We start from the raw sequence: 27556 nt of genomic DNA, 5'->3' as shown, positions 1-27556 counted from the left end.
TGGGGCTCAAACTCACGAACTCTGAAATCTGGGCTGAAATCAAAAGTAGGCACTTCACCAACTGAGCCACCCAGGCATCCCATCAATCTAATCTTGAGTACCTGCTGCTTCAGGGACACCACTACCAAGCTGTAAAAGGAGGGCTAATTAATATCTCTTCTTCAAACCAGGATATCCTATATTCATTACGATGGACTGCTACAGTCATGGACCCCAGTGAGTCAGCATCCCTGTCACCATTCTCATGGGCAGCCATCTGCCACACCAAATAGGGCTGATGTATGCTAACCTATAGGTTATTATAGAAATGAGTGTATGGCATGACAGGCTAGGTCATACAAGACATTGCAGCCTCTGCCTTGCTTTTCCTATTGGATTGCTCTCTCTGAGTAAAGATGGCCACCATGCCTGAGGACATTCAAACAGCCCTGTGGACAACTCCACATGGAGAGGAACCGGGGCCGCTTGCCAACAGCCAGCACCAACTTACTGACCATTCAAATAAACTACCTTGGCATAGGATCCTCCAGACCATCAAGCCTTGAGATAACTGTAATCTCATGAGAGACCCGAGGCCAGAAGAACATGGCTAAGTTACTGGATTCCTGAACCACAGAAGCAAAAATATAATAAATGCTTATGTTGTTTTGAGCGACTAAATCCTGAGGTAATTTATCATGTGGCAACAGGTAATGAACACACTGATACACTCTAACTCTGAAGTAATCTCTTGAAATCCCCCAGTGTTGCCCAAGCACTGCCATTAAACATGACCTATTTCCATAAATGTATGCAGTGAGGAATGTTCCATGCACATATTTACATTTGTCTCTGGAAGAATTTCTATGGGGAAGCAGTTCATCCATTTCTCAATGGATCCAAGTAGGGCTCCATCTACACTTTCATTTCTCCTGCTGTTCAGAGAAAATTAATTCAGCCTTGAGCTGAATAGAATAAATGCAAACTAAAATGATTATTAGAGTGTGACTTTGGATTTATGCAGACAACACTCTCCTTGACATGAGGGATGCAAGTGTTAAGGCATATGATATACAACCTGCCAGGGCATAAAACCATGCCAGAAAAGCATATTCTGGTCAGGCAAGCTCACCCGCTGAATAGAAACTCTCTTACACTGATAGAAAATGGATGTACTCCAGCCTTCATTAGTGACTATCCAATCCCTAGCCCACCCCCTAAAAGACAGAGAAAGGAAAAGAAGAAAAAACAAAAACCTTGAACATATGAAATCTAAATCTCTCAAAAATATACATTTATAACACCCATTGAAAAAGCTAACAAGGAATTAATTTCAAAACACCTATTGGCATTTTCTGGGAAAGGAGCCTTAATCATTAGGAAACCCTGTGGTGCCGGGGTACCTGGGTGGCTCAGTCGGGTAAGCCTCCAACTTCAGCTCAGGTCATGATCTCATGGTTCATGAGTTCAAGCCCCACACTCAGGTTCTGTCTCTCTCTCTCTCAAAAATAAATAAACATTAAAAAATTTTAAAAAAGGAACCCCATGGTGCCAACCAGTTTTAAGTAAACACAACCACTGGTCTTACTACACACAAGGAACACTGAAGCCACAGCCACTTCACAACTCTCTGAGGTAAAGCACATCTGTGTGATTCCTGAAAATAAAGAATTAGGCTATTCCTTTCTGAGTGTGGCCACCTCCATAAGGAAGGGTTCCCTGATTTAAAACTAGTTCCTTAAAAACTAGGAAGTTAAGAGTAATACAAGTATAATGAAAGAGTGAAAGAAAGGAGAGGGGAAAGAGGAGGAAAATCATTGGAAATGGAAGTTATAAAACAGAAAAAGGAAATAAGAGAAAAAGAAAAAAATGATTAGTAATCAGAGGAAAATAAAGAAAAAATAATAAAATTAAAATAAACATCTTAGAAACAGAATAAATATTTCCTAAATTATTCCATAAGGCCAACATTACCTTAACGGCATTACAAGAAAAGAAAACTACAGACCAATCTCCCATGCCCTCAATAAAATATTAGCATATTGAATCCAAAAATGTACAAAATTCATTACACAGAAAGATCAAGTGAGATTTATTCCAGGTATACATGGCTGGTTCAAAATTCAAAAATCAATTAATGTGATTCATCACATCAACACATTAAAAAAGAAAAATCATATGATCATATCAACAGGTGCAGAAAAAAGCATTTGACAAAATCAAACACTCATTCATGATAAAAACTCTCAGTAAACTAGGAATAGAGAAAATCTTTCTCAACTTAAAAAAGACTACAAAAAAATCGTACAGCTAACATCATACTTAATGTTAAGAAACTTAAAACTTTCCCTTTAAGATCAGGTACAAGGTAAGGATGTCCCCTCTCACTGCTTCCCAACATCGTACTGAAAATTCTAACTAATGCAGTAGGACAAGATATATCTATATATCTATAATATACCTATACATACCTATGTATATATATTATATTATAGATATATATATTTATACATATCTGTATATATGTAATGTGTATATATAGAGAGAGTGTATATATAGAGAGAGTGTATGAGTGTGTGGAGAGAGAGAGAGAGATTGTGAATGAAGAAATAAAGCTGTCTTTGTTCACATGATGTGTCAATGTAGGTTCATTAATCATAACAAATCTATTCTATTTTGGGGTTTGGATAATGGTGGAGGCTCTGCATGTGTAGGGGCATATAGGAACTCTCTGTACCTTCCTCTCAATTTTTCTGTGAACCTAAAACTGCTCTAAAAAATAAGGTCTTAATAATTTTTTGGAAATAGTTATCAGTGAAAGCTTTAAACCTAGATACCAAACAAATGAAACTGATTATGTCATGATCAAAAAACAAAGGAACAAAAATTAAAAGAATTAGTCAAAGAAGCATATAAAGTATATCTCCAAAACAGAAGATGTCCTTTGCACCCCAACCCCCTCAAACTGCCTCCACATTCGAGATGACAATTCCATTCTTTTTTTTTTTTTAAATGTTTTATTTATTTCTAGGAGAGAGAGAGAGAGACAGTGTGAGCAGGGAAGCGTCAGAGAGAGAGGGAGTCACAGACCAAAACAGGCTCCAGGCTCTGAGCTGGCAGTCAGCACAGAGCCCGATGGGGGGCTCGAACCCACGAACCATGAGATCATGACCTAAGCGAAAGTCGGACACTTAACCGACTAAGCCACCCAGGCGCCCTGACAATTCCATTCTTCTAGAGGACAAAACTATCAGAGTCATCCCTTACACCCCATATCCAATACGCCAGGAGATCTTGTTGGCTCTTTCTATAATCTGACCACTCTTCATGTCTTCACTGTCTCCACCTTGGTCTAAGCATTATCTCTTGCCTGAATTGTAGAAATAGCCCATGAATTGGTCCTTAGACTCTATCCTCACCCATTACAGTTGATTACAAGTGTAATTGAATTACAAGTGTTAATTCTTTTAAAAAGTAGGTCAGACCATTTCCTCCATTTTAGTCTCCAATGGATCCCCAATTCATTTCACATAAAATCACCCAAAGCCCTGATTCCCCGGTCACCACCCTGACCTAAGCTTCTTTTACTCTGCCTCTTGCTCACTTGCACCATCATGACCTCTGGCTGTTTTTCCAACAGCCTGGGTATGTTCCAGCTTCAAGTGTTTGTACCTGGGCTTCTTGCTCCCTGGTACATTCTTTCTTATCCCCTATTTTTTTAAGGCTAACACCTTCACCATCTTCACATTGTGCTTAAATGTTACCTTTATCTGGCCACACTTTTCAATACTGCTACATTCTATCCTCCCCTCCCTTCCACCTCTGGTGCCTATATTTGTTTCCTAAGGCAGTCAGGAGAAATTACCACAAACGGGGTGATTTAACAGAATGGAAATATGGCCTCATACTTCTATAAGCTAGGTGTCTGAAATCAAGGTGTCAGCAGGTACATGCTCCCTCTGAAACCTTGGGAAGAATCTTTACTTGTCTCTTCTTTGCTTCCAGTTGTTTGCAGATAATCTTTATTGCTCCTTGGTTTGAAGCCCTTCATTCTCTCTCTCTCCACCATCACATGATGCCCTCCCTGCTTGTCTTTGTGTCACTTCTCTTACAAGGACAGTGGTCATACTCATTAAGGGCCCACTCTACTTCAGCATGACCTCTTCTTAGGCAATGCCTTCATTATATCTCATTTTTAAATCTAATTAATGACCCTAAATAAGGTGACATGGAGGTACTGGCAGTCAGCACTTCAGCATATCCTTTGGGGGGGACAAAATCCATCCCATAAAAGTGGCCAAAAATACTCTTTTTCCATAAACACTTTAAAATGAATCGGTGGAAGTATGACAGTGACACAGGTTGTTAGAGAGGTTCTTTGGCTGGTGTTGATGTGGGGGGTCCTTTCCTATGGCTCAAGTACATCTGAGTGAACAGATCCATTAAAATGGCACACAAGGGCTGCCTGAGTGACTTAGGTGGTTGAGCCTCCAACCTCCAACTTGAGCTCGGTTTTTGCTCAAGTCATGATCTCACAGTTGTGAGATCAAGCCCTACGTCAGGCTCTGTGCTGGGCTGTGCAACTTGTTTGGGACTCTGTCTCCCTCTCCCTTTGTCCCTCCCCTGCTTGCAGGTGTGTGCACCTGCTCTCTCTCTCTCTCGAAATTAAAATAAAAAGGCAAACAAAGTTGCCTCAGTAGTTACTTTTGAGTTTGTAAGTATTTTACCACATATCCTTTTTTAATAAACACAGAAGCATTGTGTATTATTCCTCTTTTTAATATTGCCTTTACATTAAAAAATAGGAATCATGATTTTTAATGTAAATTTCAATTAAAATACTGAATACACTTTTAAAAAACATACCACCCTGTATTCCATCTGCTGTGAAAATCACAGTGAAATGGGCTTTAGTTTCAGAAAATAAGATGGCAACCACAGTGATTTTAATCTTCAAGTCAATGAGAGAAAATCTCAGCATGCTTTTCTGACAATCATTGCTGTATTGTTTATTGGCAGAAAGACATTGTCTTCTCATTTCCCTAACCGGCCATAGCTTTATTTCTAAATCACATGCTGTCATAATTTCTTTTTGGAAATTTAAATACTAAATCATTATTGCCTCATAAATAAATTATAGAATAATTATTCTTCTCCAAAGCCCATGATGATTTCCCTGCTTTTTACTTTGTCTCTTCTTCCTCTGCAATTCAATATTTGTATTTATGACAGACACCAGTTTTCAGCAAAAAGAAAAGCTTCTGTGAAGTTAGGACTAAGGAATATCTTATTCTACCCTCCACAGGCTGAATAAAAATGTTCAAAAAGTGATCTCCTCTTCTTCCTATATCCAAATTCCTATGGGCTAGAAGAGTTCCCACTTGACTTCTGATTATTTGTATTAACTTCTGACATTAGCAAAGTGGTACAGGGAATCCAAAAGGTTCTCTATTCCTTCAGGCCTCTGTGAGCATGAATTACCTGACAGCTCATAGGAAGATATCATTTTCTTTTATTAACAACAAAACTTTTATAGAAGTTAAAATGCTAATGACAGAAGAAACATCAGAAGAGACAACTTGTCCAGAATTTTCCACATTTTAATGGGTCGGGTGCCAATGGTGGCACACAGGACGCTTTTGAGGTAGTAACACCCTATTTAAAAATTGATTTTGGCTCAGTCATTTGAGCATCCAATTTCAGCTCAGGCCATGGTCTCGCAGTTCATGAGTTCGAGCCCTGCATCAGGCTTGCTGCTGTCAGTGCAGAACCCGCTTCAGATCCTCTGTCCCACTCTGTCTATGCCCCTCCCCCGCTTGCACTCTCTCTTCCAAAAATTAATAAATAGTTTTTAAAAGTTGATTTTAATAAGAATGTATTTGTTTTACATGGGTACTAATTTATTTTGATGAGGTAGCCAAATATTCAAAAAGTTAGTCTGTAGAGCTCCTGGCTTGGGTGGGGTCTTTTACCAAATTCAATACAAATGTATTAGAAAGAAGTATTTCTTCCAGCCTCTTATTTCACAGATGCTGTTGTTTAAGAGAATGCTACATAAAAAAAAAAAAAAAAAAAAAAAAAAAGTGAATTGATTTAATGTCCACTGAAAAGAAATAGATAGTATAAAAGCAACACTTAGATCTATCAAATATATGAAAACGGTACCAAAAAATTGCTGAAGTTTAGGAAACATTGATCTGGCAGGTAAGCAGACTTCATGAAGAGGTAAGTAACTCCCCAGCTCAGTGGTTACTGCTCCAGCTGGAAAGTCCATCATTCCTTCTTTTTGTTTCTTCCATTTCCTCTCTTCTCTCTGTCCCCTCTTTATCCCTCTCCCTCTTTCTATACGCATATGTATTTATATGTTTTCTATATTATTACCATCAGGTCACTTGTTTCCGCTACTAATCCAGAAGTTACTTGATGATGCCAAGATCTCATTTCATTTATCTGTGTGTAATCACTGACACTGATATGATGCCCAGAACATAATAGGGACTTACTACATGTTTGTTGAATGACTAAATAAGAAAGAGAAGAGGTAAGGCCCAGTTTTCAGGCCCCTGAGCTCCCTCTCCCCTGCCCCTTTCCCACTTAGTCCAGAGCTAGTTTCACTGTACCATGTATCCTACATTTAATACTTAGATTCATTTCCAAATTCAGAAGTTAAAAGAGTCATACTGATGCCTCCTACATTAAAAAAGAAAAAAAGAAACGAGAAAAAAATCGCATACGATTCTCCATCTAAAATAGTTTAATGTAGAAACAACTTTTTAAAAAATTAGTGCTTATTAAATATTAAACATGGCAGTCCAGCTGATTTAGAGCAGAATAAGAAACATGATCATCTATATTTATTATTTATCTATGCTCTGCTCATATCCTAGTTGTTAACTTGTATTGCAAGACATGTAATCACACAGTCCCAATTCCAATTTCAGTTTTGTGTATCTCTTCACTCTGGTATTCTTCAGATTTCAAGGCCAAGAGAAGTAACAATTCTAGGTGAAGAGCACCTGAAATAAACCAAATATGGCTAAGTTCCCATGGCCAGGCTCCTTCTGTGAATTGTATTTATCAAATACATAGATTGCTATCAAGTATTTCATTTCATCATGTACTCAGTAATGAATCTCCTACTTATGAATCAGGGCTCTGCCCAGTATAGATGATATGAAAATAAGTACATTTGTCTTCAAGGTTTTCATAGTCTGATGGAGGATGCAGCACACGGTAAGTCAGAGATATTGCAGAGTACCATGATAGACAAACTCCAATTCTTTAGGAATTCAGAATGATTAATTTGGTGTTGAAAAGACTGCATAGGATTAGAAGGCAGCTAGTAAGAAAGTCCCAAACTACCCTGAGCCAGAAGATATGAGTCCAAATTTGAAGGTCTGACCCTTTGAGCTCTTCAGAGTTATAAAGTTGATTTATGAAACATAAGAGTATATTGTAAGTATAAAATTATAGTTCTCTGAGCCTCCCTCTTGCCATCTGTAAAATAAGTACAAGAATACCTCCTTCCCAAGACTGCAGCAGGAATGAAACGAAACAATGTAAAGGGTCCAGGGCTCAGTGTTCTCCCGAGGCAGTACAGGTAGGCAGAATGCATCAGGCACTCTAGCCTAAAGCAGCATCAGGCCTGGACCCCTCAGTAATCAATTCTGGGGATCCAAGAAAGAAATCTGCAGTAGGAATTAGAATGTGAGTTTTTTAAAAAAGGCTAAAAATAGTGAAGATGAAAAGAAGAAATCTTAAGTAATTAAAGGACAGGTAAAAGAATAATATGGTAGATGGTAGAGAAAAAGTTCTTAAGACTTCTGCCCTTCGTTCCAAAGCTGTCCTCAAATGCTGTTACTTGAATAGAAACAACCACAACAACAAAAATGGGAGGGGGGAGCATTAATGACTAATAGTTAAAAAAAAATTTGCTTAGTTAACTACCTAGCCCTAACCACATGTTCCAACTAGTCCCAACCCATCTTATGATGTACTTTAAATCTGAGAAGGGAACACAGGAGAACCCTACTTTTTGTGCTCTGATTCCTAGCTGCTCATGCCCTTGTCCATGGTTCGGGGTTCTGGTCACCCCCTCATTTTTCAGGGCTGGCTTCTAATCAGTCGTCTCCATACCTCTCTTGATGCTCCACCAGGTATCAACCTGGTTGCAGACCATGACTCCAGTAGTTTAATGAACAAACGTCCTACTGCTTCCCATCAATGCAGATATTCCAGGATCTGGAAAGAATATCTTGCCAAGACTCACAATATAAAACTGGGAACACAGACAAATACCTAAGAGGATGTGAAGTGAGCCAAGGAAAAGGCAATACACAGGAAGTTTCAGAGTTGTGGCAAAGAGTAGCCATGCTCCACCCAAAGATATTCAAATTCAGTGTTGAAAGGCAAAACACCATTTCAGCCAAACCACACATGTCCCCAAGCCTGGGGGCTCAGTCTGCAACCCTCAGAGAGACACGTAGTGCTGCCTGGATCTCTCCAGTTGAATCTGCAGCTGCCTCTGACCAGAGAGGGTACTTTTCATATGAAATATGCCATCTGGGGTGCCTGGGTGGCTCAGTCAGTTACGCATCCAAATTTATTGATTTCAGCTCAGGTCATGATCTTATAGTTTGTGAGTTCAAGCCCCATATCCGGCTCTGCTCTGAAAGCATGCAGCCTGCTTGGGATTCTCTTTCTTTCTCTGCCCTTTTCCTTCTCAGTTGCATGCTCTCTCTCAAAATAAATAAATATTAAAGAAGGAAAAAGAAAAGAAAACATGCCACCTTGCTTCCTTTTTTTTTTTTTAAACAGACTAGAAGTCTGTTTTCACAATAGCCTGCAAGACCTAAGCTGGTTTTCTTAGATCCAGAGCCGTAGGACAAAAATGCCTGAAGCTGGCCCACTAGGGTTCCATCACACAAAGGAAATAGCCATTCTGTTCACTACTGTGATACTCTGAAATGTTCTGAGGTTGATGCCAGTACTTTCTTCTATTGGACAAGCAGGCATAACAATTACATAGAAGGACCTAGGAGGGCATAACCCCCCTACACCCATAAGAATGGCATATGGCACACATTTAAGAAGACCCTGAAGGTATTCTCATCCTAATCAGAGACTGCCGTTGGCAATGGGGTTCCCTGTCAGGAAATCTTGCCCCTCAATTCTGAGCGTTGGTCCATTCCTTGCTCTCCATCACTGTCTTCATGCAGCTGAAGTTTCTGCATCTTTTCCTGATATTAAAGATGTGCCCTTTGCCTGGAAACATTGGTAGCTTTCTGTCAATCACTGTCACCCAGGTAGTAATTACCAGGTGTAATTACTGTATTCACAGTGTAATCTGTATTCACAGATGTAGAAATGGTATATAATTAAAAAAAACACTTATTACTCATTTTTTAATGGCTTTAACTCATTTTATCTCTGGTGTAAGAAAAAAGCACCTTACAAACATACTAATTGAGGCCATAATTGGCTGATATTTATAATCAATTCTTCCATGAGCTTCTCAACATTTTGCCACTCTAACTCATAATGCCTCCCCAATTAAAACCCAAGTTTATTCAATATATGTGTTCTTTTTTACTAGTAAAATCTTTGCAAAAGTGCTACAGACAAGGGAACACATCCCTAATTTTCCAGCTGATGGGGGGAGATATGTCTGTGACTCATTAGGCAGAGCTTTGTATGAAATTAAAAAAATGTATTCACGATAACTGTTAATTTAACATGTTTATTTATATCACTGGAGCATGACTCTTGCATATAAAGGAAGACAAGGCAAAAAACTGATTCAAAACAATTTATGAAGCTGGATAATTCTTCACTTTTATCATTTTTAAGATACCAAAACCTAAAACAGAGGCATCAACTTTAAAAAGTAGCTTGGAAATAATTTGTGCCGAGGAAGGGAGGACCTGAATGTCATAACCTAAACTTGCAGAAGTACATCTGAATTGTCAGGGCAGGTTCTAGTTAGAAATTTCAAATCAATTTCTGAATGTGACTTGTATTTTTATATTTCTACTATCTCCACTCAGACTTAACACCTAAGAAGTGCCTCAGTGGCTCACTGGTTAAGTGTCTGAGTCTTGGTTTTGGCTCAGGTCATGATCTCACATTTTTGTAGGTTCAAGCCCCACATCAGGCTCTGCACTGACAACACAGAGCCTGCTTGGGATTCTCTGTCTCCCTGTCTCTCTGCCCCTCCCCAACTCATGCTCTCTTTGTCTCTGTCTCTGTCTCTGTCTCTCTCTGTCTCTCTCTCAAAATAAATAAACTTTATTTTTTTTAAAAAAAGAACTAAATACCTGTGAAAACTTTCAAATACAACTGATGAGAATATTTAATCATTCATATTTTGGATAAATATTCAACATTTAATATGATAAGTCTTATATAATTATTTTAATGGGATTAAAGAAGTTTGACTTTAGCCAAATACAATACTAGCAGTAAATGATTCCTGATGTTCTATGCAATACTATAGTTTCCAAGACATGGTCAGCTAGAGTCTGGGTCTTTGTTTTAAAGATTAGAAAACCATATTTAGAAACTTTGAATGGCTTATAGATGGTGAATTATGTCATATACCAAGTCAAATCTGACTATTAAACAGGTATGAATAGACTAGATAAGGAATGGCATCATTCTACTTGCTAGAAAAAGTATTAAATGTAAGACATGCATTATGCGAAAGAAGATTCTAATTTTGAGGGCAAAAATACTGCCTTATTCATCTTTTCTGTTTGTATCCTACAAAGCCCAACTCATTATTTGCAAATGGTAAATATTCAACAAACACTGAATGCAATGGCACTTTAAATTGGATTACAATATAATTCAGCTCTCTCTCTCATTCTTAGTTCTTCAGCATATTCTCAAACTTTAGTTTTTAGTTTCACTTTAGCATTACCTGGGAGTTTATATTCTGCCAACCTCTACTCTCAAAATTCTTTTCTTTCTTTTTAATGTTTTATTTATTTCTGAGAGAGAGAGACAGTGTGAGCAGGGGAGGGTCAGAGAGAGAGGGAGACACAGAATCTGAAACAGGCTCCAGGCTCTGAGCTGGCTGTGAGCACAGAGCCTGACGTGAGGCTCGACCCCACGAACTGTGAGATCATGACCTGAGCCTAAGTCGGACGCTTAACCTACTGAGCCACCCAGGAGCCCCTCAAAATTCTTTTCAACTGGTACTGGAGAGGCTCAAGAAGTAGTGGTCTATTGGCCACAGTTGAGCAATGCTGCCTTAGGAATTACCAACAGTTCTTTCTTTTTGGAGTAGTGGTCAGAACCATCCAGTCTATTATGAGTCAGAGTGGAGTTTGAGAGTTTGATTCTTTGCTCCATCCTAATAAGGGTGGAGGGAGGAATGATTACATGTGAATGCATACAAACATAAGGTCTATCTAGAAATGACATTTCTCCTGGACCCTTCATTCCAGGCAGCTATCAACCCTTTCTTTTCTGCTGGAGAGGTGATGTATTATGGTAGATAAGACCATGGCCACAGGATGAGACAGACCCAAGGAACTTCAAATCTTGCTTCCTCCAATACCTACCAAGAGTGAATCTGGGTGAGTGATTTAAATTCCCAAGTCATTTTCCTAACATATAAAACAGGAACAGTAATAACTGCCTCATAGGTGGGGTGAAGTAACTTCTTTTTCATACTAGATGTTTCAGAACTGTAACCATTATCCTTTTTCCATTTATAGACCCTATGTTAAAGAAACAAACACTGTATTATGAACCTCATATGCTTGCACACTAAGTGAAAATGTTACTGTGATTCCAAATAGTGAGTGGATGTCAAATATATGAACTTTAGTTTTCATTCTTAAGCTGGGATTGAACGACTCTATGATTTGCATGGATTTATTTACTGTGATAGATGGGATGTTTGTGTCCCCCCAGCCCCCTACCCCTGCCAAAATACATATATTGAAACCTAACCTTCAGTGGGATGTATTTGGAGGCAGTGATTTGGGTGTGATTAGGTCATACAGGTGGAGCCTTGTTATTGGGATTAATGCCCCTAGAAAAGAGAACCCAGAGCTCTCCCTTGCTTCTTCTACCACATGAGAACATGTTGGGAAAACAAGATGACCAACCATAAACCAGAAAGCGGGCTTTCACCTGATGCTCAACCTGCCAACGCCTGATCTTGGACTTCCCAGCCCCTAGAACTGTGAGAAATAGACGTGTGCTGTTTAAGCCATCCAGGCTGTGGTGTTTTGTGATAGCAACCTAGCTACAAATTGCTACAGGATTTTGCTATATATTATCAATTGAACCTAAATCACTTGGTGTGACGAAATCGTTGTCATATTTCACCTTTTAATAGATGTAAGATTTGACTCTTAAAATGTCAGTGTCAAAATCTCTGGAAATAGTATTTGTTTTTTGCTGGAGTCTTAGATAATAATGAATAGCTCTTTCTGTTTTTCATACATAAAAGGGAAGGTATGAAATGTGAAAATGAGTATTACATTTCAACAATTGAGGAGGAACGCTAAAGTAGAAGATTCTTTGACACTGTAAATGGAATGTCAACTTTCTTATTCACCTCATATTCTTCCTACCTTACAGGCTTTGAATGCTCCAACATGCCAATGACTTTATAAAAACTTGAATATCCTGAAATTGACTGAGACTAATTTCCCTCCTGTTAGTTCAAAAATTGCCTAACTTTGTGACAGATTAACTGACAGAATGAGTCAATTAAGCCATGCTATTAGATGGGCCTCTCTCTCTATATATAGAGTGTGTATGCATATATATACATACACACATATATATTAACCTGAATGATTAAGAAGCAAACCAACAGTGTTTTCAGGGACAAATTTAATGTTTAAATAAATAATTGTGGCTTTTAGTACTTCTTTTCAAAGCACTAAAATCATGATGATGATGATAAAATAATACACATTAAACAATCTCTATGTGCCTACAAGACTACTTAACTGCTCTGTACCTCCAGTCCACATCTATAAAATTCAGATAACAGTACTGACCTCCACACTGTATACGGAACATTAAGTTAACAAATCCCCCAAGTTTGGCACCCAGTAAGGGGCTATCAGGATGTCTGCTGTTACTATCATTCCATCAATAAAATCTGGGGTAATGGGTGTATTGCCTTCCTGTTGGAAGTTTGTGGAAGCTGAATTTGCCAAGGTTGATAATTCTTGAAGTCCATGCAGGAAGACATCTGGAACTTGAATTTAAATCCCAGTCCTCTGATTCCATGTGTTTGTGACCTAATTCAAAGCCCTGTCTTGGGGGAAATGCAGGAATCTGGCTGAGCCAGCCACCCACAGCATGAACTATCAATGACCTTAACAGAGGATGTCTTCAGGGCACCTGTTGGCTCAGTTGGCTAAGTGTCCAACTTCAGTTCAGGTCATAATCTCATGGTTCATGAATTGTGCCATACATTGGGTTCTCTGTTGTCAGCACAGAGCCTGCTTCAGATCCTCTCCCTACCTTCTCTGCCCCTCCCTTGCTCTCTCTCTCTCTCTCTCAAAAATAAATAAACATTAAAAAGAAAATCACAGAGGCAGTCTGCAACTAATATTTGACCCTCCACTTTCCTTAAGTCACTTTTAAGTATAAGAGACAGAAATAATTCTGCTTTTCAGTTAAATGTATTTAAAGCAAAACCCTCAAGTGTCTGAAAGACTAAATGAGAGAGGAAATAATGGGCACTCTCAAGAGTAAATACCTGAGACTGAAAAATCACTGTCTCTGTGACAGTAAACCATTACAGTATCCAAATACCAATTTATAAAGCTGGAGTGATCACAGCTGTCATGGTCTGTTCATCTCAGCTTTTTCTCAATCTGGATGAATAATTGGTTAGTTAGTCCAGCAACAGCCTTTGACCCACAAATGAAGAGCTAAAATTGCCAAATTTAGCAAACAAAAATACAGGCTTCCCAGTGAAATCTTAATTCCAGATAAATGACAAATATGTTTGTACTTTTATATGTACATGTGTGTTCTAAATGTTACTTGGGGGCATACTTATCCTAAAACATTATTTGCTATTTATCTGCTATTCAAATTTAACTGGCTGCTCGGGATTTTACCCAGCAGTGGCCTAGTTTTTGAATTTCCTTTTCAGGGATGATTGCCTAAGGAAGGATGTTGTTATGAACTAAATATTTCTGTCCACCACAAATTCACATGTTGAAGCTCTAAGCACCAATATGCTAGTTGGAGATGGGAGCCTTTGGGAGATGATTAGGGTTGAATGAAATCATGAGGGTGAGGCTCTCATAGTGGGATTAGCACCCTGTAAGAAGAGACACCAGAGAGCTTACTCTCTCTCTGCATGCACTGTGAATGCACAGTGAAAGGGTGGCTGGTCGCCAGCCCAGGAGAAGAGGCATCAAGAGAAGAAACCTACCTTGTCAGCACCCTAATCTTCAGCTTCCAAGATTCCAGAATTGTGAGGAGTACATTTCTGTTATTTTGCAGTATTCTGTGCCAGCAGCCAGAGCAGACCAAGATGGAAGTATTGCGTACTGTGACTCATGTCAGTAGCAGCTACATCCTGGTCTCAGGCAAGACTTTCACCAATGGTGATACCACACCATGCAGATAACCCTTCTCTGCCTATATATCTTGGGTCTCCAGGATGTCCAACCCCAAGCAGAACTATTTTCTGCATAAGAGTCACACAGCTTTTCTCTCCCTGTATTACTTCAAAGCGTTTCCACATGATTGGCTGCCCTAGGCTTCCATGTTCTTACTGTGAATTTCCAAAACTGGGTTCCATTTTACTTTTCCCCAGACCACATCTTTCCAGTTTCTAGAGATTGTTTTATAGTCTTATAAGCTGCCTTCATTTTCAAATCCCACCAATAATGGATTACATACATAGATCCCTTGCCTACCAGTTTCAGCCCGCTTCTCTGTGACCCCTTGAATGTGTTTTCATCTGACACTGAGTTCAGTGGATTCAGGGTAGACTGAAAGCAATTACCCAGGGCTTGTGTTTGAATGCTGAATTCCAATTTTCTTTTCCCCTTTAAAACATATTTGTTCTAGAACTTCTGGAAAACTAGACCCGGATTTCCAAATTCCTCAGCAAATTTCATGTACACCTCTACCTTGTTAAAATAAACTTTTCCAATTACTTATACACACACACAATGACCCTTGTAGAATTTCTACAATCTCCACTATCAGTTAAGCTCTTGATTTTAAACTGAAGTTTTCTTTTTCTCTCATTCCTGATCTCTTTTTTTCTGATTACCAATCTCTCTCTCTCTCTCTCTCTCCCTCTCTTTCTCTCTCTCACACACACACACACAAACACAAACACAAATAAGCACTAACTCTTACTTATTTTTCACTCAACTTAAAGCATCATTAGGAAGTGCTAAATATGTAGCAGATACTCTCTGCATCAGTAGTTGATTGTTTTCTGACCACATTAACCTTAGATATACTCAATTATTTCTGATTTGTGAAATTATTTCTGAGTTTTACCCTCTTATTAGTCTAAGAAGAAAACAAGAGAAAGATTTTACCTGGAAAGATATAAAATTAGTCTGAAGTCATTTCCCATAAAATACTTGCATAAACATATTCTAGAAAGAATTGTGTTTTATGAAATTTACTTTAGGCCTCTGGTATGTCAATCTTTTCACTCCAAAGCTGATTTCATTTTGGCCCTCGCTTATAAGAAGAGAATAATTTGCTTGCTTCGATGATTGTTGAGTCTAATAAGTGTTGATCATTAATGAAACCTTTCAGATCATGATAATGGCTTAGGCAAAGCACATTTATATAGTAAAAGTTGAAGGGAAATGATTCTTGAGAGGAACAGCTTTCAGAATTACGCAAAGAATGACATTTACTCAACTTTTAAAGATCCAATGGGAGAGAATATGTATGCGTGTATGCTTGTTTAACTGACTTGGGTTGAGCTCCTCCACCGAAAATAGATATATTTTACATAAGAATGGTATATATCCGTTTATTATAAGTTTCAGGAGGCTGGCTTCCTCAGTAAGTATTGCTTACTTTGCTTCATTTCTAATTCATTATTGAATTCATGGCTCCTTTGCACTTTTTTAGGAAAAGATATTTCCCCACGAGTGCATTTTACTTTCCTGCTTCTTCACCTCCTCTAAAATTCTAAATTCTGACGATCAAACAGGACTTAATGAGCTGAGAGTAGGTGTGTTCCTCAGCTGTGATTACCCGGTACGCTGTGCATCCCTCTATGCTACTGTTTTGCAATCATCACGTTGCTTGGTTGTATCCCTATGCTCGCCCAGGAGTTTCTCAAAAGCAAGGTGTGGTTGTTACTCTTCAAAAGCATGAGTCCCAGCTCATGCCTGGTACTTGCTATGTCCAAAGTGCAAGCAAACAAATAAACAGGGACTCTAAAATGAGCACAGTGACCCAGGCACTTCAGAATACTAGGGGCAGTAAGCGGCTGAGAGCAAACCCATTTCTGTAGACTGGTGCACTGGGCTAAAATTCCCAACCAAAACATTCCATTCCATTTAAAGGAATGTCACCCTGAAAAGTTCTGTTATCTTCTGACACTTCTATATCCTTTTAGGCTGACCACAATTTATCCTTTTAGCTAATATCCACTGTGCCCCAAAGTTTAAGGTAATCTCTATGACAACAGAGCAAAAGCAAATGTCTTGCTACCAATATAATGAGTCACACAAGAGTAACATTTTAAAGATTTTTTTTTAATGTTTCTTTTTTTGGGGGGGGTGGGTAGGCAGAGAGAAAGGGAGACAGAATCTGAAGCAGGCTCCAGGCTCCGAGCTGTCAGCACAGAACCCAATGAAAGGCTTGAACTCACTAACTGTGAGATCATGACCTGAGCTGAACTTGGACACTTAACTGACTGAATCACACAGGCGCCCCACAAGAGTTAACATTTTTAAGTAAGGAGAAAATTGTGCTATATGTACCAAATCACCATTGAAACCTGATACTATATAATTATCTGACTACCTACTTGCATTTGATTAGCACCTGCAAATTCACAGTGCATTTTCATACAAACTATTTTATTTTAAATGACACTTTGCTTTTAATTATACAAACATTATAAGAATATGTAGGTTTTGAGAAAATCTGAAGTATGGGATCAAATAAATTGAAATCTAAGAGCTCCAACTAACCTGAGATAATAAAATTTCATTTCCTTAAGGCCACTTACCCCCACCATGGTTTTAATTCACGGTGTTAACACCCACTGGTGTTCTCAGGTGGGTTGGTGCCCAGAGCACTACAGAGTAGCCTGGGCTGGAAAGAGAGGTTATTTTAAAGGAAGGCAGATTGTATCAACAGTTGTCACAATGAGACTTGGGAGTTTAAGCACCCCAAAAGAAGAATAAATCAATGATCAACTTTATTGATGTAACTGGTTATATTGCATCGCTAAGCCTAATGTGCAAGGAAACCATCTGGGGGAATTAACTAGTCTACTTCTATGGCTCCTTAAGGAAGCAATAATACTAACCACCGTCAAAGCAACCAGAAGGCTTTCAGCTGTAGGCACTTTGATGTGAAACATCCTTATTCGATGCTCTGCTAGAGTCCAATTCACTGCCAGTGTTCTTAGCTTGAATATGCCATGGGCACTACTGGATTTTGCTGTCATATCTTAATTAGGGGAAAATGCTAATATGTTCTTTAATGAGATGTTAAAAATGAATGTAAATGATGAGATCATGAGTGACTTTAAAAATATCCTTTAAATTTGGAAATAACTGCACACCTATGAAGAATTTGGAGAACATTTCTGTTCTGTTCTTGGTGATGTTTGGCACAGCACATACCATACTCCTGGGCAGGTCCTACGTGAGAGTTATTAATGTTCTGATGTTAGCAAGATAAATTTTTCCTTTAAATACCTTTTGAGCTCACCTCTTCTTCATCATCACCGTCTTCATATTACCCAGATCTTCATCATAACCTCTACGGATTTCTTTCTCTCTGCCAAGCATTGATCTCATCTCTCCATCCCCCAACTCTGTAGTTTTAATTTCAAATCATCAAGCATCCTGTTTATTACAATCATTTCCCTACTGCTATCTCTCAAGCCTCTCTCCTCACTGCAGACAGAATGATTAAAAAGCAAACAAATAAGCAAACATGACTCTAAACCTTTCCTATTTAAAATCTTTCATTCATCCAATAAACAATCTGCTTCCTTACTAGGCTCCATGCACTTGCAAGAGTCCAAACTTCTTGGCATGACATGAAAGGTGTTTCTGGCTTCTACCTAATGTACTGAGTATCATCTCCTGCTATGCTCCTGACACTGACCTTTCAGAAATAACAAATCCCCTGTGCACAATATGCTTTTTCAAACTCCCGTGTCTTTTTTGCCTGGAGCCTGCTCATTCTGAAATGTCTTTGGTCTCTTGCTCATTTGGCAACTTCCTGCTCCGCCTTCAAAGCATGATGGAATACTGTCCTGTGAAGCCTTCCCTGCTATCTTCAAGAAGGTAAATATACTACTTCTGTATCTTATCAATTCTTGCTTGATCGCTTATATTACAAGTTATATATTCATTGGTCATGTATATATTTCACCTGCCAAAGCATGAGACTCTCAAAGGCATGAGCTTTGTTGTATTTATCTTCCTATTTCTAGATCCAGTATAAAACCAGCATCATAGTAAACACTCATTAAGTACAAATAAGTATTTTTAGATTGAAGCAAAGTAGATAGGAGAAAAAGTTAATAATTGAAATATAGGCCATGTTTTTATTTCGTTTTTGATATCGTTAACAATGACAGCAGCAAAAAACTCACAAACATATTTGATTGTGCCGTACCTACAGGCTGCTATAATACCCTTCAACTATACATAGTAGAATCCCCCAATTCACTTTTCTTAACACCTCTGAGAGCAGTATCTGCCCAATTCTGTATTTATTTAAATAGCACACTTTTACTAAAAATGGTAGAGTAGTTATGTAAACATTAGCTAAAAAGATGATCTACTGAACAGGCACTTTGCAAATAAATTATTGTCTTCTTTAATATAAAACGTAAGTCAGTAGTAACTTAGCATGACAGATACAGGCTTGGACAGGTCCGCATCATCACAGCCAGGACTCCAATCTGAAAATGGGCTGCAGTATATTATACAAACACTTCATAAACTGACTTCTACTCCTCTAATATTAGTATCTCTTTGAACAATTCCCACAGTTCTACTCTATGCAAAACCCCTCACTGCTTCCTCTCATACCACCTACTTGGAGCAGGACAAGCCAATTCAACTCTGTCTCTGTGTGCCCACCTTCTGGGCCATTTGAGTTGCTTCATTTAGAATAAAGTCCTCCAAAGATCCTCACTCCTGAGGAACCGTGCCTTCAATCTGCTCACCATGAAGTGAGAGTTGATTTTCAAAAAACACCTTTTGCCTTGAGGGTCAATTAATGAAATGAAAGGTGGTCTTCTATCATCTGGACATTACCATCTGCTCATTCAAAAAACATTTGAGTTGCCACTTTCAATCTACTGTCCCATTATGATTTCTCAATAGGGTTGATACCATCTTATATCAGCCTTGCTCCATTTTGGTACTATCACTAGAAACTCCCTCAACCTTTAATGACCTTTAATATATTTTTAAAACATATTTATCAATTTCAAAATAATTTTACATGCTCAATTCCAAAACAAGCAAAATTTAGTGAAAAGAATGACACTGCTTTACATTTTTGCAACTATCTTTAATGTCTGTCTAGTTTAATAAAAGACACTGAATTCTCACCTCTACTTCTGCATTTTATCTGTTATGATATTATACACCATGATTTTCTGGAACACCCTACTGTGCTTTTACTAATGAATGGAAATAAAAAAGAAAAATACCATCTTAGTGTTACCACGAAAATAGATTTCATTTCTTGAACTGCCTGAAAGTGTTTAAGCGCCTCACTCTTCACTGATCCTAATTTAAGACCCACTATACTAGATTTCTGAAAAAGCCTCTAGTTGTATTCATTATGTAGTACTCAAAATCCTTATGAAAGCTATGAATCCTTTTATCCAAAACTGAACATAAGAAAACATTTTAAACATAATTTTAATGGCTCCATAAATCCCATGTGTTATAGACTGAATGTGTCCCCCTCAACTTCATATTAGCAACCCATTCTCCCCATGGTGATATTCAGAGATAGAGTTATTGGGGGTAATTAGGTTATGAGAGTAAAGTTCTTCTGAGTGGGATCAGTACCCTCAGAAAAGAGAGTCCGCCAGGCGGGTCCCTTGCCTCTTGGCCATGTTAGGCCATAGCGAGAAGATAGTTGTCTATGAACCAACAAGCAGGCTCTCACCAGACAGACACAGACTCTGCGACACATCAATCTGGGATTATTAGCCGCCAGAACTTTGGGAAATAAATTTCTGTTGTTTAAAAGCCACCCAGTCGGAGCGCCTGGGTGGCTCAGTCAATTACTCGGCTCAGGTCATGATCTCATGGTTCATGGGTTCGAGCCCCATGTCGGGCTCTGTGCTGACAGCTAGCTCGGAGCCTGAAGCCTGTTTAGATTCTGTGTCTCCCTCTCTCTCTGACCCTCCCCTGCTCACACTGTCTCTCTCTCTCTCATAAATAAATAAATAAATAAATAAATAAATAAATAGCAAAAAAATCCAAAAACAAAACAAAACAGAAACATAAATAGCCATTCAGTCTATGGTATTCTTATAGCAGCTCAAATGGACTAAGAGGTCACAAGTGTCATTCAAGGGAAGCCAAAAACTCTTTCTAGGGAAAATACCATGTTATTGCTGACCTTGTCTCTCCTATATTACTGAGATCCACACACCTTATATTTTATCTGATTTCAATAAGGTACACGAGAAACAAAACATTAGAACTGGAAGGACCTCGAGGTACCATAGTGTTTAAATTTCTCATTTTTACCTTGAGATTATACAGACTTGGGGAAGGTAAGTGACTTCCACAGGCCACAGTGAATGTGATAAGTAAACAACGTAGAAATATAAATGTAGTCTGCAAAGTTATCACAAATCATTCATTAATGTGAGACTTAGTTTAAAACTTCAAGTGACATAAATCTAAACCTTCAAGGAGACAAAATAATCATATTTTTAGAAGTTTAGAACTTAAGGAGACATGAGCTCTTCTTACTTTATTTGTAAGAAATTATCTTATTTGTAGGAAAAACGTATAGGGTCTCAGAGAGTAAAATCACTTCTCTCAATTCACAAAATGGTAAAGACCCGATTTACCAATACTGAATCAAGTGTGATTAACCCTGTATCATATTGCCTTGGAAATAACTCACATTTTTGTAGCAAATTCTTAATTCCCATTTTGAAGGTAATTAATAAGAACAGTAACTGGTGTATGCTATATCCAAAAATAAAAGCAAAGCTTCGGGACGGCCCATAATAATCGAGGTTACAAATCTTATTCACTTTCATTCAGCTTCTCAAAACCTAAAACCTAAGAGATCTGAAGCTGGGAAAACCAGTAATCTGAAATTTCATCTTCTTTTGTCACCATATAGAACACGTATATAATATTACTTTAAAATAAATCGCTCTGGCAAATTGGCCCCTTGCCCCAACAAGCAGGTCATGAAATCCAGTGCCTTTCCGTACTCCATAGAAACTTATTCAAATCACTGTAATAGAGTTTCTGCTCTTGGGAAATGAACACATAAATGGCAGCATCCTTTCTAATGGCAATTCTTGACATTCTTATTAAAGTTCTGTGTTAAGTGCCCAGATACATTAAATCAGTCCATTGTTTTCCATCCACACCAACAGCTTAGAGTTCAGGAGAGGAAGGGAGGCCGCAAGGAAATCAATCATCAGAATGTGCTTCTTTGAACACATTATGCTCTTGGTTAATTGGGTTTTAAAATAATCTGATATAAATTTGGGCTTGAATTCAAAGTCCTTGACAGAACTATTGCCAAGAAATGAGAAAGTAATATTTTTCTAAAACTATTACCTGAAAATCTTCAAAGAAATGGCTTATCCGTAAAGATTTAATATTTTCTTCCTATTTAAAATGCTGCAGGTACCCAGGCAGTACTAGAAAATGAAACCTTTATGTTGTACGTTGTATTTAGACACCTGGTGTTGGGTCCACAATTTTTCCTGCTGAGCAGCAGACAATGAGATGTAATACTGACATTCTCTTTGAAACACTCCAGGGTCTACTAAAGTCTTCCCTCTGTAGAGGTAGAAAGTTCACCTAAGAACTTTGAAAAGGCATAAAGCTTCAGTCAAAGCTTTAGATCAGATTTTACTTTTTCTTCTAGCAGAAGTTGGATAGCAAAGAGAAAACAATTGATTTCTTCATGATGGGCAAATAAGAAATAATTTAATGGAAACCACTGCACATGGGTCCAAAACAAAAGATACAAATTACTTCACACAAAGCCACAGCATCCAGAAATTTGACAAAATTATGAATTCATGCCACTGACTCATATTACTTTACTACAAGAATATATAGTGACTTTATGTAGGGTACATAGTGACTGACAATTAGGAAGCATTTAAATACTTGTTGTTGCTATTGTTTTGTTGTTACTGTGAGTGGCAGTGAAGAGGGGAGAAAACTAGTATTTACTGATGAACTACTAAATGTCAAATATTTGGCCCCTCCTACCAGTTTTATTTCTCAAGAATTCTCCAGGTGGGACATCATTATCTTCATTTTATTTTTTTAAAACTTGTTAATGTTTATTTATTTTTGAGAGAGAGAGAGAGAGAGAGAGAACAAGGTGGGAAAGGACAGAAAGAGAGAGGGACACACAGAATCTCAAGAAGGTTCCAGGCTCTGAGTTGTCAGCACAGAGTCCAATGTGGGACTTGAACTCACAAACGTGAGATCATGACCAGAGCCGAAGCTGAACGCTCAACAGACTGAGCCACAGCTGCCCCATTATTTTCATTTTAAAGATGAGCTAACAGGTATGAGAGTAAATACTTTGGGTGAGGTCACCCACCTATTAATTGCTGGCACTGGGGTTCAAACAGCATAATTGATTGCTCCCATGGATTTATGACACGCCAAGTGCCGTGCCAAGCAACTTCCATGGACTGTTTCATTAAATCCACCCCATAACTGAAAATAGGTCCTGACATTTTACTCACTTAAAAGATGAGAAGACAGAAATTTAGACTTGTTTAAAAACTTGTCATCACATAGATAATAAGAGGCTGAACAATGATTCAAACTGAGGCTGCCTGACACCAATCCCAAGCCTGCAAGTACCATTCCATAGCGCCTACTAATTTGAATGGCCATGCTCTTGCCTCTACATAACTCGGGGACAAAATAAAAACACTGAAATTCAAAACAACCACCACAGTAAAATTCAGACTTTCATTACTCCTCCTCCTCTCATCAAGTTCCCCAAACAGTAAACGATATAACACATTAATGCCTTGGGAGGTTCAAAAGATGCTCATAATTTAGCCAAACTAAAAGGTCCATTTCAGTTGCCAAAGGAAATGCTTTCTAGAAGAATATAAGAGCTTTCAGAGAGAACTGCATCTATCTTGATGATCCTTCTGTAATAAATTCCCCAACCAGGATCATATCAAGACCAGTGATAATTCATCAGCAACTCTAGAGACAGTCAGTGTGGAGGTAAAGGCAATGGGAAGCAATGCTACATGCCCTCTAGATTTAGGTCTGTTACAGATGGCATTCAACGCACAGTTCAGGTTCAATGACTTTTTTTTTTTTTTTCTGGCTGCAGTTATTTTGTTAGGCATCCTTTGGAAATAGAAAATTGTGTAACCACACTAAAAAAGAGTGCAGTAACATCCTGCCATGTCTAATGTTGCCATATTTTTATTACAGTAGTAAAAGGTCTACCCTTACAAGGCAAATTCTAACATGATCTTGGCAAAGTCTCCTGCAAATACAAGCACAGTCCCAGAAAAGTGACATTCCTCGGGCACCAGAGATTTCAATTTCTGCCTTCCGGATTTTGGAAACTCTGTTCTAGTTTGTTGTAACTGAGGCTATGACAGCCAAACAGATCTGCTGGAAGGAATTCTGTATATTTCATAAAAAAAAAACAAAAAACAACTCTCATCTAAATGCACATATTTATTGTGTTATGGCCCAGGACGTCTGATTGTGTGTACTTGTGAGACAGAAAATTTTGCCAGTCTTTTTTTTCTTTTAATTTTTATTCTTTTTAATGTTTACTTATTTTTGAAAGACAGAGAGTGAGCAGAGAAATGACAGAGAAAGGGAGGCACAGAATCCAAAACAGGCTCCAGACTCTGAGCTGTCAGCACAGAGCCTGATGCAGGGCTCGAACTCACAAACCATGAGATCATGACCTGAGCCGAAGTCGGATGCTTAACCAACCCCCCAAATTTCACCAGTCTTGAAAGAAGGATCCTTTCGTGAGAGACTCTTTTGACACAAGGAAAATAAGTCACTGTGATAGTAGAGCCAACGAAGCAAGAACTTCTGAGGTATTCGGCATATGCAGTTCTGATAACATTTTTTTCTTAAAATAACCTAAATTTACTGATGTACTGGTTAAGTGAAGGATTATCTTTTTAAGAAACAAAAAAGGGAAAGAATAATTTTATGGGGTTTGCTGGGCCACTAATATAAATTATTCTGCTGATTGGGTAAAAAATGATATAAATTAGGAATTGAATTTGAAGTCCTTGATAGAAGTATTGCCAAGAAATGAGAAAGTAAGAAGATTTAGATGCTGAGATTTTCCAGGATATGAAATGATGGTTTGAATTCTTTCCTCAACTGCATTTGTTTCTATTTCTCTACATTGCCAATCAAATGAAGGCAGCAGGAAATGCAATCCATTAGACTTAATCATATTAAGTTCAAATCACATTTAACTATTCAACTGAAGAAAACTACCAGCAAAACTAATTACAGAGCTGCAAAATGGCAATGATAAAATTGAACCACAACAATAGGACAGAAAACTCCTAAGAAATTGAGAATCAACAAATATATATAATTGTCAGTGAAAAGAGGCAATCTGTGTCATTCACTAATTTTGAGAAGAATTGATTACCTTTCCATCAAAAACTTGTTAATTATATCTCAAAACTCTAGAGTTCTCCTTCATTAACTAGACAAAACTTTAAAGGAGGAAACATCGATCTGATGAGAATATTGATAAACTACAAATAAAATTTCTTCTTGTTTCAAAGATAATATAACCACATTTTAGAAAATTTTATGATGAATTTCAGAATTAAAAACACTTGAAAATATGGGGCACCTGGGTGGCTCAGTCAGTTAAGCATCCAACTTCGGCTCAGGTCATGATCTCGCAGTCCCTGGATTCAAGCTCCACATCAGGCTCTGTGCTGATGGCTCAGAGAGCCTGGGGCCTGTTTCAGATTGTCTCCCACTCTCTCTGCCCCCTACCCTGCTCACTCTCTCTCTCTCACTCTCTCTCCCCTACCTCTGAAAAATAAACATTAAAAAAATACTTACTCCATTGTACATAGATGAGAAAATGCCTCATTCTTTAATTCATGGGTTCTTTGAGGGTTAAGCAGAGCGTTAAGTTCTTATTCAATTTGGGAATGCTGCCAGTTGCTAAATATGCCTGCTCCCATTGTGGATTTTGGACCTGGGGAAATAACCACAGGAGGGGTTCCAGGACTCTTGTACCCACTGTGAGACACACCTGAGTGAATATTACATTCATCATCTGACCTTCATAAGCCCCTGCTCTGGTGGACCACAGTGACTTTCTGGGCCTCCTGGAATTAACAGCAGTGTCCAGTAATTCAGAGCCAGTGTCCAGTAATCCCTGAAAGGCCTGAATATTTCTTATTCTCCATTGCGGTTACCTTGGTAAAAGATCAAAATTCACTTTGGGAAAGGATGGGAAAAGATTAACAAAAAAATGTTTGGTAGTATGACAAGGTCCTTTCATGAGGGGACTGGCCTCACCTTCATTCAAGGGGCTCTGAGCATGAAAACTGGCTCAAATCTGAGGATTGATTGAGGGACTGTGACTGTATGATTCAAGTTAGACTTTTGTTCACATGGCCTAAAAAGCTTTTCTTTACACAGATCAAGTAAGAATTTAGTAGGCATCCCATATTTTAACCTTTAGAAACACCATGATCAATGAGCCAATGCCAGAGGTCTCTGTGAGCCAGACTACTCTGATTACTACAAGACTCTACCTACCACTACAGTAACCGCACCCATCTTACCTTGGGCCATTGAGTGCCTCCACTTTGCCCTTGCCACCTCAGGATCTGATTACACCCAGTGCCATTTTGTTTTCCTAATTCAGTAAGAGCAGTTGCCCTACGGAGAAAAGTGATCAGAAAGCTCTTCAAGGTTGCTGGTGTCTTCCCTCACAAATTTATTTCTCAAAGTCATGGTGAAAGGTGTGTCCTCTGGACCCTTGTAGGTTGGGTTAGCAGATATTAACTGACAAATCCATTATAGAATGTCAAGCTTCCCAAACTTCTGAATCTTCTTTATTGTTTACCAGAACTGCTCTAGCATTTTAAGTTTTCTATGGGCCACTTTTTGGTCCATGTTTCAACAATCCAACCAAACTACTACAGATCTAATTTCCTGAACTGTAACAATGAATCTAGAATGTCTGCCTACTGGACCTCTGGGTTTTGGAGGCAGCATATTCCTGATTTGGGTGTGTTACTCTGGCCTGTTTACTGAATGATCCAAACACTCGTAGTTTTGAGTGGGGGCCAGAACAAAAGAAGGTTGTCACAGGTTTGGGCAGCTGCTCTGCCACTTGGGCGATATGACCCAGCAGATTCAATGATGTTTAAAGTATCAGCGGCAGATAGGGAATGTTTGGAGTTGGTGACAGGCCCTATAGCTACACTGCCACACAGGTCCTTAGGATTTTAGATCAAAGCCCTGCTATCCTTTGCAGATGACTGCCCTCTTCTTTGGATAAATAGCTTTTGACTTGCTACTACTGGACCTTAGTAAAGACTCAACGCTTATCCATGGGCCACCAAGTTATCATGAGACCTGGACTGCCTGTCGTGATCTGAGTGTTATCTGGGTTAATAACACCCCCAAAACTGAGCCACAAAGTTGGGCAGGCACAGCAGCACGTGATCATTCAATAAAAGCAATGTATGTATGATCGGGCTTACGCAGGCCCTAAAGATACAAGTAAGTTAAGTGAACAAGTGACCCAAATGCCCATGGTCCCCATTCCTGTTGTGCCCCCTTCTTTCTCCCAGCCTTCACATGTAACCTTAATGGGAGTCTTGTGACCAGTTCACAGAGAAAACTTAGGCCTGGTTTACAAGTGATTCTGCACAATACGTAGCAACCAACCAAAAGTAGGCGGGTGCAGCACCACGGCCCTTTTGGGAAACATCCCTGAATAACAGGGGTGAGGGAATCCTTCCCAACTAGCAGAACTTGGAGCAGTGCACCTGGTTGTTCATTTTGCATGGAGGAAGCAATGGCCAGATGTACAACTACATACTGAGTCATGGCTTGTGACTAATCATTTGGCTAGACAATCAGGGACTTAAAAGGAACATGATTGGAATATT

The sequence above is a fragment of the Hyaena hyaena genome, unplaced genomic scaffold (genome assembly GCF_003009895.1).
Source record: "Hyaena hyaena isolate Hyena2069 unplaced genomic scaffold, ASM300989v1 scaffold_278, whole genome shotgun sequence".
Taxonomy (NCBI): Eukaryota; Metazoa; Chordata; class Mammalia; order Carnivora; family Hyaenidae; genus Hyaena; species Hyaena hyaena.
The sequence above is the reverse complement of the archived record's forward strand: the minus strand, read 5'-3'. Positions refer to the sequence as shown.